Below are 11,261 nucleotides of genomic sequence, written 5' to 3' on the forward strand. Positions count from 1 at the left end.
CTCTTGAAAATAAAAACAAAGATGGAGAATACATCATAAAACTAGAAATTGCAAAGAAAGTAAAATACAGAGAGTAGTTCTCTTTTTCCAGCCTGCAGAACTCTTTTTCAATTCAAAGCTACTCCTATATATACTACTCTTCTCAGCTTTTAGTGTGATTCTTCAAGTCTTGGGCCTTTGGATCTTGAGTTTGAAGCAGTTCCTTTCTTTATTTGGGCTTGGCTTTACTTGCAGAGAGAAAGTGCAAAGTGGGCGGAGACTTTAGTTCAGGACGTTAGGGGTGTTAATATTTAGTGAGAATATAAGTTCGAGAACGTTAGTGACACTTAACATTGTCACTAACGTTCCAATGCACCCCTTTGCCTTACGTTAAAACCCACGTTAACTAGGTTAACGTGGCTTTTAACGTTGCCTTGTTAACCTTCGAGAACGTTAGTGACACTCAACATTGTCACTAACGTTCAGTGTGCCCCTTCTTTCTTCACGTTAGAGCCCACGTTAACTAGGTTAACGTGGCTTCTAACGTGGCCCTTGCCATCCTTCAAGAACGTTAGTGACATTCAACATTGTCACTAACGTTCCAATGTGCCCCTAGGTCTCACGTTAGAGTCCACGTTAACTAGGTTAACGTGGCTTCTAACGTGGCCATCCTTAGCCATCCCAACGTTAGTGACAATGTTGAGTGTCACTAACGTTGGCTCATCCTTCATTCCTCATCGTTAGCTTCCACGTTAACCAAGTTAACGTGAAAGTTAACGTGACTCTTGGGGGTTGTGTGGTTGCTTCAACGTTAGTGACAATGTTGAGTGTCACTAACGTTGTCGACAACTCTTCATCCCTTACGTTAGTTCCCACGTTAACCAAGTTAACGTGGGAGTTAACGTGGTATTTTGCACCATAGGCCAACGTTAGTGACAATGTTGAGTGTCACTAATGTTGGCTTCTCTTCCCCCCTTAACGTTAGAGGCCACGTTAACTTAGGCTTCTAACGTGGTCACTTATGAGTAATTGCCAACGTTAGTGACAATGTTAAGTGTCACTAACGTTGGCTCAACTTCTCTTCTCCACGTTAGAGTTCTCGTTAACTTAGTTAACGTGACTCTCTAACGTGGGCATTGATGGCTTTTTGAGAGTGTTATTGGCAATCACTTTTCTCATTAACCTTGCAAGTTACCTCCCTTTTTCTTGCTTCCTTTTGGTCCTGAAATCAAGCAATAAAGTGCATCAAAGCTCTAGTCCAAGTCATGAGTAATGCAACATAATATTTGTCACTAAACTTATGCAAAATCCTCATGAAATTATGTAAAATGCACAATGTATGCTTGAATCAAGGCATAAGTGAATATCTACCCAAAACTAGCTTATTTCGTAAAGAAATGCATGAAACTAACCTAAAAACAGTAAAGAAAAGGTCAGTGAAACTGGCCAAGATGCCCTGGCATCACAACACCAAACTTAAAGCTTGCTTGTCCCTAAGCAAGAACTGGAACAAGAGAATGATGAATGGAATATCCAGAGGAGTGAGTCATTCTTGTGGAAGTCATGTTACTGATTTTATGGTGGTTTCATGCATAGCAACTTAGGTTCATTCCATTACTGGCTTTCAGACCTTTATCATGTCCTAAAACACCCACTTTGTTTATATCCCATGAGACCTTTATTCATTGGTCCTTTTATTGTTATTTCAAGGGTTGTTTGTGTTATTTAGGTTAAGTGCTCTATAAGGGGGCAACTCTTTAAGATAAGCTTTCAGCCAACACTCCCGAACCAGTTGGTTCAAGGTGCTAGGTGTTGAGACACCCCTAAGGACTTACTCCCTCAAGTCTATCCCCCATACATACACACTACAGGCATTTAGTTTATTTATTTTCTTTTCTTGAGACCTTGGTGTCCAGCACCTCTTTGGGTTACTAAGTGTTCTGTAGTGAAGGTTACTCTTGATAGTGGACTTTCAGCTGATAATCCCGAGTTAGTTAACCCAAGTTACCAAGTGATAAGGCACTCCTAAGAGCTTATTCATCCAAGTAGATCCCTCACACCGGAGCACCACAGACACTTGCCTCAAGATTAAAACCATTGATGCCTAGCCTTATTGCTTACTCTTTTTTTCTTTTGTTTTTCACTTCCATTGTTCTTTCTCTTTTCTCTTCTTAGGATCTTGTTATTAACTTAGTCTCATGAGTGTATCCAAAGCAAAGTATTCAGGCCAGATAATTGTCATCCCAGCCTTGTGGTTGAACCAACCTAGCTAACTTATGACTACCCCAAAGATTCATGAATGCACTTCCACAATGTGAATTCCACTCTGGTCTTTTAAAAACATAATCATTCTCTTCTTCATTTGATTCAAAAGGAACAGCACACAAGTAAGTTAAGTGATGGTGCAGTAACATAAAGACTAGCACACATAGACCTATTCAATACCACAAACTTAGAAGACATGATTGAAAAAGGTTTAACATAACATGGAAGCAAGTTCTATTTCATACAAGATCTTCCTTATTTTAAGACATAGAGAAAGATGGAACAAAGAAGGAACTCCACCACCTTTTACTATTGTGGATGTCCATGCTCTTTTCCTTGCTTGTCCTCCTTGTTTCCTCTTGCATTTTCTCGCATCCGTTCCAATCTTGCTTGCTTCCAATCCTCAAGTGCCTTCCTCATTGACTCATGACTCTCTTCCACCCTTTGTCTTTCCTTTCGTGCTAATTCATCCTTTATTTCGTCATATTTGGCTATTCCTGGATGCAATACTGGCAGCTGTCCCACTAAGTAGTCGAGCCTGGCTTGAGTGTTTATATGATGTCCTATTTGGCTCATGTAAACTCCTTCTGTGAATGCCCTTTGCTCGTCCAATAGTTCTGCCTGTTCTATTTGTCTTCGATGCATCTCATGTATGTGTGCCCCTTGATGTGCTTGGATGTTGATTAGCCTCTGGGTGGATTCTTGTTTCTCGTTTTGCCTTTGTTCCATCCTGTTGAATACTTCTCCCCATTGTTGTCCTTGGCTTAGTTGCTGTTCCATCATTTGCCTTTGCCACTCACCTTGCTGAGTCATCCATCTTGAAAGTGTTTCCTCTTGCTGCCCCATCATCTGTAGTTGAAGCTCTTTTTGTACTCCTTGGCTTTCCAAACATTGTCTAGATAAGCCATCAATGGCCTCCTGCAATTGGTGCATGTCCAAGGTCTGTTGTGCTTGATCCCCTGAGACTTGGCCTTCCACTACTTGAGGGGCTGTCCTCTTCCTTTGCTTCTGTTGAGGCAGGGGGGATGCTGCAGTGTTCATCCTTCGGACCGTTATTGGAATGCCTTCCTTTATCCAAACGGGGTCCTCATCTTCAAAAACCACCCTAGCTTTCTTGCATATTCGGTAAATAGTGCTGGGGTAACCTAATGTTCCTCTTGAGTCACTTTTCTCTGCCATCTTTCTAATGCCTTGAGCTATGATCTCATGAACTTTGATTTCTCCTCCCTTGAGTATACAATACACCATTATTGCTCTCTCGAGATTCACCTCTGATTTGTTTGCAGTTGGGAGAATAAACCTCCTCACCAGCTCGAACCACCCCTTAGCTTCAGGAGTGAGGTCTGTTCTCTTAATGAACTTTGGTTTATTTCCTGCACCCCTTTCCCAGTCAGCTCCTGGTACACAAAGGTCTCGTAAAAGCTGGTCATAATTGGGGTTGTTATCCAATCTTGAGTGGTAACTTTCTTCTTCAAACGGTATAGACCGTAGCTTCAATGCCCTCATCACACTCATGGGACCAAAATCCACCATTGTTCCTCTCACAAAGCTTGTATATGACTCATCTTTCTTATCATATCTGACTACATTTGCATAAAATTCTCTTATGAGATTTGCATTCACCTTAGTGACAGGGTCAGTGAGGAGCTCCCATCTTCTCCTTTCTACCTTCTCTGTGATTTCGGGGCATTCAGTCTTCTTAACCTGAAACCCCAGCTCATAGATGATTTTCTTATCAACCATCCACCCGTAATGCAATGCATGATGCAAGCTTCTAAATCTCTTCTCATCATATGGGTGTTCTTCCATGGGTTCCTTTCCCTCCCTTCTCATAGAACTTGAAGATGCCATGAATGATGATTAATATGTTAAGGTGGTAAGATTGTAGAGACTTTTGGTTGTTTAGGGTTTTATGGCAGTGAAGAGAGTGAGGGAAGAAATGTTTATAATCGATAGAGGGTGTCTTGTACAGAAATAAAGAGTGGTGAAGGGTGTGTGATGACAATGAAGGGTAGTACGAACAAGGGTTGTTTATATAGAGAAGTTGTGAGGGAATGGAGGGTGTAGATTGATGAAATGGTCACTTGATGGACGGTTGGGGTTATGCATGGCTAGAAGACAAGGATCATCACTTTATGATGGGGATTGCTCGGTCTTCTAGGGTCCATTTTTTTCAATGTTGCATGGTAACATTTTCCAATGTATTCCCTTTTCAGAACAAGTGTGAAGCCCCTCCTTTTGTGGTATCCGAACCTTCTTTGTTTGGTTGTCCAATCAATCCCTTTTCATGCTTCTTTTCCTTTCCTATAAAGATTTGAAATAAGGAAATTAATATCATAAAAAGAATTTAAACTCTACGGCTAGAATAAAATGAAAGAAAGAATTTGATTGTTTATTTATGAATTCCAACTAACTAACTAACTATTGGTGGGTCCTTATATGCATTTTGGTGGCACCATGAGGTGACACCAAACTTAGTTTGGATCACTGTGATGGAAGTTTTGTGTTCAAAGCTCCCAAGACTAGCATGCATCTTGGTTTGCTTTGAACACCAAACTTGTTCCTCACTATATTCTGCATAAGAAGATTTTCACCAATTGTTTGTCAAGTTTGGATTGAAGCTCATAAAGATTGACTTATTCATTATCATCTGAAAGCATATAAAACATGGGTTGCCTCCCATGAAGTGTTTCTTTAGCGTCACTAGCTTGACGTTTTTCCTTCATCATGGTGGTTGGTAGTGTTTAAAGTCCTCCCCTCTTGTTGTGGACTTGTATCCATTGGTTGGATCAATGATCTCTACATGTTCCAGGGAAAGAACTCTGTTGATAGTGAAGACCTTAGGTAATTGAGATGGCACAGTAGGGAGATTAGGTGGGATATCTGGGAAGTAAGCTGAGACAACTCTATCCCCTGGAGAGAAGTCTTCAGTAGGGATCTTCTTGTTCCTCCATCTCCTTGGTACATTCTTTTTTGTTTCTTTTGAGGTTGCCTTCCCCTTGGTGACCTCTTTTCTCCAAGGAGTTGTGATGCTGTCTTCACCTGCCTCTAGAGGTTTGGGTTCCTCCAACTTTTCCTTGAGCTGTGGCAATTGCTGTTTTCCTTGTTTGTCAGTTAAGGGGGTTTCAGAATGAACTGGCTGTGCTTCAGTGCTTGTCTCCTCCTTCAGTGTCTCCTTATCATTTGTGCTTAGTTCCTTGTCTTCTTGATCTGTTTCTTGTGAGAGTTTGAAGACATTGAAGCTGAGTTGTTCATCATGGATTCTCAATATTAGCTCCCCTTTCTCTACATCGATAAGTGCTCTGGCTGTAGCTAGGAATGGTCTTCCCAATATGATCGGGTGAGTGTGACTCTCTTCCATGTCCAGAATGACAAAGTCTGTTGGGAGAAAGTATTTCCCAACCTTTAGCAACACATTTTCCACCACTCCTATTGCTTGCTTTTGAGTTTTGTCAGCTAGTCTGATAATGACATCTGTGGGCATTATCTCATTAATCTGCAGGCTCTTCACCAGGGATAAAGGCAGTAGGTTGATGCTGGCCCCCAAATCACATAGTGCTCTGTCGAACATAGTTTCACCTATGGCACAAGGGATATGAAAACTTCCTGGGTCTCTTCTTTTTGTAGGCAACTCAGGTTGAATAAGGGCACTACATTCCTTGTTCATCACTATAGTCTGCCCTCCCTTGAGTGAGCTTTTCCTGGGAAGAAGTTCCTTCATATACTTGATGAATGCAGGCATTTGTTGAATTGCCTTGATGAATGGTATGTTCACATGCAGAGATGCAAACAAGTCTAGGAACCTTGAGTATATTCTCTTTCCCACAGCACCATTGAGCAGTTGAGGAAAGGGTGCATAGAGCTTCAGCAACTCTTGTTGTGACATTCCTGGTTCTTTGTGATCTCTATCCTCCTCCTTTATTGAGTTGTCTTCAGGTTGTTTGCACATTTTGCTTTGCTTTTCTTCAATCTCTTGATCACTTGTAGTGACCATTTTCCAATCTTCCCATCTTACTTTCTTTGCTTCTCCCTTGGGGTTTTTCTCCGTGTCACTTGGGAAGCTATCAGTAGGTTTGGGAATCTTCTCAGCTAAATATCCCACCTGGAATTTCAGTTTCCTAATGGTCTCTCCCTGGTTCTTAATATTGGCTCGCACCTCCTCTTTGAACACCTTATTTTCTTGAATCTCTTGGCATATTCCTTCAAGTAAGGCTTCAATCTTCGAGAGCTTGTCATCAATTGATGAGTGATTCGGAGCAGATGTGTTGTTTTGGTTTTGATAAGTGTGTGAAGACGTATTGTTGTGGGGGTGTTGAGATGTCCTCTAGGTGAATTGCTGGTGAGCTGCATTGTTGTTGGAGTTGTAACGTCTCTGGTCTTGGTTTTGATCTTGCTCACTTCCCCACCCAAAGTTTGGGTGGTTTCTCCATCCAGGGTTGTAAGTCTTGGAGTATAGATCATAGTTTTTCCTTGGTGAATTCCCAATGTAGTTGGCTTGCTCCTGACTCCCCTCTGCTTCTTCATTCACTCCTTCTTGGATTGTTGATGACGATGAGATTACTGCTACTTGGTTCATCTCCATCTTCTTGGTGAGGTCAGCCAGCTGCTGGGTAATGAGCTTGTTTTGGGCCAACAGAGCATCTACATTGTTTAGCTCCATCACTCCTCTTGTATTCCCTCTTTCGGAAGTATAGAAGTAGTCGTTTTCTGCTACTGTTTCAATAACATCTATGGCTTCCTCAATGGTCTTCTTCTTGTTCAAGGATCCTCCAGATGAATGGTCTACGGCCTTCTTTGACTCATAAGAGAGCCCTTCATAGAAAATATACAGCTGGACCCATTCGTTGAACATGTCAGGTGGACATCTCCTTGTTAAGTCCTTGAACCTCTCCCATGCTTCATACAGAGTCTCACCATCTTGTTGCCTGAAAGTTTGAACCTCAGCTCTCAGCCTATTGATTCGTTGAGGAGGGTAAAATCTTGCTAAGAATTTGTTCACCACATCCTCCTAAGTTGTCAAGCTCTCCCTTGGGAAGGATTCCAGCCACTTGGCTGCCTTGTCCCTGAGTGAGAATGGAAATAAAAGCAGCCTATAGGCGTCAGGATGAACACCATTAGACTTCACTGTGTCACGTATTCTCAGGAAGGTGGTTAAATGTTGATTGGGGTCTTCTTGAACACCTCCTCCAAACGAACAGTTGTTCTGAACAAGGGTGATGAGCTGTGGTTTAAGTTCAAAGTTGTTGGCATGGATTGTTGGCTTTTGGATGCTACTTCCACAATTGCCTGGGTTTGGATTGATGTAAGAGCCCAAAACTCTTCTATCCTCCCTAGCATGATTTGCTCCACCTCCTCTGCCATGGTTGTGAGTTTCTTCTTCATGATGATTTTTCATGTTTTCTTCCATGTTTGGTTTAAAGTATTCCTCAAAATGTTCCTCATCTTCTTCAGCACCAACTACACGTTTTTCTTTTGCCTCCCTCCTTAGTCTAAGGAAGGTTCTCTCAGGTTCAGAATCAAAGGAAGTTGAAGCCCCGCTTCTTCTTCCTGTCATACAACCAACAAGTACAAGCAAAGAAAATAGGTGCAGATAGTATTTGTGTCAGAATTGCTGTTAGTTGTGGGTGATGCAATATATCAAACAGTTAGTGGGTTAGTAAACAGAATTGAAAATATCAAAGAAAAACAAAAGAGTAGAGGGGGAAGGGAAGAAGTTTAACTAAAACAAAAAGTAAATCACTCAAACAGAAAATGAAATTCACAAAATAAAAATGCTCAATCTAGTGATCTTCCAATTTAATCATTGTTGATGCACAATCAATCCCCGGCAACGGCGCCATAAACTTATGAACTTACTCCATAGTATGAACTCTACTCTGGTCTTTTATAAAACACTCATTCTCTTTTCATTTGATTCAACAGGGACAAGCATACTAGTAAGCAAAGTAAGGATGCTGTAATGACATTCAGACTAGAAAACACAGCCTTAATCAATAAACAGTTTAAAAGACTTATTCACAAGGAGAAAGCACACATACATACAAAGAACATAGAAGACAATCATGCAAATTAAAGTGCTGGAAATAAGTAAGAGGAGAAAGGAACTTTACCACCTTGTATTTTATCTTCATTGTTGTTGCCCTTTTCCTCCTATTCTTCCCCTTCCCACACCAGACATAGAATGATTGCTTATACTCAAGCAACAATTAAAACAGTGGTGACGGGGTTTATGGTGGATCATGAATGTCTTAAAATAAAGTGTGAGTATGCATGTGTTTCAGCAAGCAAGATTATGGATCACAACAAAAGCACAAGAAGTAAAACAGAGACAATGTGATTGCATTAATAAGTGGTGTTGGCATGGTACTTTGCATGAAAGTTAAGTGGCAACACCAAACTTAGTGTGCCACTATCAACTTAGAATGTTGAAAGTACCCAATGAAGATTGAAAATCAAATTGTTGCATGGCAACACCAAACTTAGAGTGCAATCATATGCCAAATTATTGAAAGTAAACTAAGCAAAGCAAGAAAATGTTACCTACGGTTGGGTTGCCTCCCAACAAGCGCTCTTTTAATGTCATTAGCTTGACATGTTGTTCACAACTTTCTTCCTCTTCTTCCAGTTTGTTAAGAGGAATGACCTCAAGAGAAAAGAGGAGCCAGTTAATGCCCCTTGTTTTGAGTGCCTTTCCCTAGCAAGCCTTCTTCTGTTGTTAGCTTGAGTAAACTTGCTTGTTGGGGTGGGGGTGGGATGGCTTTTGGTTGACCTTTTCTTCTTCATGAATATTGTCCTTCTTTTCTTGGTCACCATCCTTTTGTTAGTGTTCATGTTGATTGCCTTTACCACCTTGATTTCAGGATTTGGGTATTGTATGATGGTTGGAGCATCCTCTTCATCAAGAACTTCTTGAATTGGTGGTTCAATGAACTCACCCTCTATGCAACTCTCTGTTTCCTTGGAGTGTGGACTCCCTTGATTGACTTCCTCCATTGTTCTTGACCTTTGAATGAACTCCTCTGTTTCTGGAGAGAGTGAAGTGGTTTCTCTTTGTTCTCTCAGCTCTTCAATGCATTGTTCTTCAGAATAGAGTTGTGCATTCTGTCTCAATTTTTCTTCATGGTCCCTTCTTGCTATTTTCTCCTCTTTGTTTGTCTTTATTATTTCTTCAAGGAGGAGTTCTATCCTAGTGAGTCTCTCTTCTTCTCTACTTCTTTTGAGCTCTTCCATGAAGAGTTCCATCCTAGCAAGTCTATCTAAAGGTGGTTGGGTAGGTTGTAATGGTTGTGAATGGAATTGGTTGTTTTGTGGTTGTGTGTTCTGAAAGTGGTATGACTCTTGTGGGTAGTGGATTGAGTTTTGTGGATGGTAAAATGAATTGTATGGATTTTGGATAGACTTTTGTGCTGAAGCATACTCAAATGATGAAGGATTTAGGCATGTGAAACTTGGAGGTGAGGTTGTATAATTGAGAGGTGATGGCTCTTGATGAATGGGGTATGAATGAGTGAAATCTCTTTGACTTTGATCTTCCCAGCCACAACTTGAGTAGTGATCAAAGTCATCAAAATATGGACCATTTTGTGACCCTGAGAAGCACCCCATTTCATGTTCTTGATACTCCCACCCACCATAAGCACAGTAAAGTGAATCATTATGTGGTGGTGGAGAGTTTCCCATGAACTTTGATTGACTAGAATATGATGGATGCTCCTTTCTTTCCAGCAGAAAGCTCTGTCTCAAACAATAATCACCAAAAGAAATTGGAATCTCCATTGTCACAGATGAGGAAATTTCCAGTGAGGCAATATCACAAACAGTTAGTTAGCAAAAGAAAATAAAGAAATAAAAGAAAACAAAGACAAAAGAAAAGTGTCTAATCTAGTAAATCAATCAACCGGTAGTTTGTTAATCACAATTAATCCCCGGCAACGGCGCCATAAACATGATGCGCGGAAAACTTGTCTCTCAACAAATCTCCCTTCGGCAAGTGTACCGAATTTGTCGTCAAGTAAAAACTCACAATAGAGTGAGGTCGAATCCCACAGGGATTGATTGATCAAGCAACTTTAATCAGAAGAACGTTCTAGTTGAGCGAATCCAGAATTTGGGTTGAGAGTTGCAGAAAATAAAATGGCAGGAATGTAAATAACAGAAAAGTAAATGCTAGAATTAAAGGACTGGAACTAAATGACTGAAAATAAATTGCAGAATTGTAAATGGGAATGGGGGATTTGCTCATAGAAGTAAATGGCAGAAATTAAAGAGAATGGGTAAGATCAGAGATGGGGAGTTCATTGGGCTTAGGAGATGTTGCAATTCTCCGGATCAAGTTCATTTTCATCTCTTCCTCAATCAATGCACTCATTGATCTCCTTGGCAATCTTAAGTGATTGAATTACAATTTCTTGCAATTCAATCTCTCAAATCTTGATCAATAGCCAATTCCTTGGTCAATTGCTCATGAGAAGAGATGAAGTATGGTCACTGATTATACCACATGCATTTCCCAAACCAAGTATTGAGAGGGTTATAGTCACATACCCATCCAAACCCAATTTGGTCCAGCATGAGAAAGCATTTCTAGCTTGATCTCTTCATTCCTCTTTCAAGGTTCAAAAGAGATCCAATTTTGAATAGCTTCTCTTCCAAGATAACTACCCAATTGGATGAAGATCGAAAGCTTTCAAGTAAAATCAAGAGGAAAGATAGAAGAAGAATAATGAAAATTAGTATTGATCCATCAAATTAAAACAGAGCTCCCTAACCCAATGAAAGGGGTTTAGTTGTTCATAGCTCTTGAAAATGAAAACAAGGATGGAGAATACATCATAAAACTAGAAATTGCAAAGAAAGTAAAATAAAGAGAGTAGTTCTCTTTTTCCAGCCTCCAGAACTCTTTTTCAATTCAAAGCTACTCCTATATATACTACTCTTCTCAGCTTCTAGTGTGATTCTTCAAGTCTTGGGCCTTTGGATCTTGAGTTTGAAGCAGTTCTTTTCTTTATTTGGGCTTG

The 11,261-nt window shown here is 40.5% G+C and overlaps 1 non-coding gene across 1 annotated transcript; it reads left to right on the forward strand.

Moving 5' to 3' along the window:
- The first annotated feature begins 7,094 nt into the window (after window positions 1-7,094).
- LOC148561917 (small nucleolar RNA R71) lies at window positions 7,095-7,198 on the forward strand. The gene has a single exon (XR_015886335.1). It is a non-coding gene; the product is annotated as a small nucleolar RNA R71 (small nucleolar RNA).
- Window positions 7,199-11,261: the final 4,063 nt, after the last annotated feature.

The sequence above is a fragment of the Arachis ipaensis genome, chromosome B6, assembly GCF_059453495.1.
Source record: "Arachis ipaensis isolate K30076 ecotype BB chromosome B6, ASM5945349v1, whole genome shotgun sequence".
NCBI classification, from domain to species: domain Eukaryota; kingdom Viridiplantae; phylum Streptophyta; class Magnoliopsida; order Fabales; family Fabaceae; genus Arachis; species Arachis ipaensis.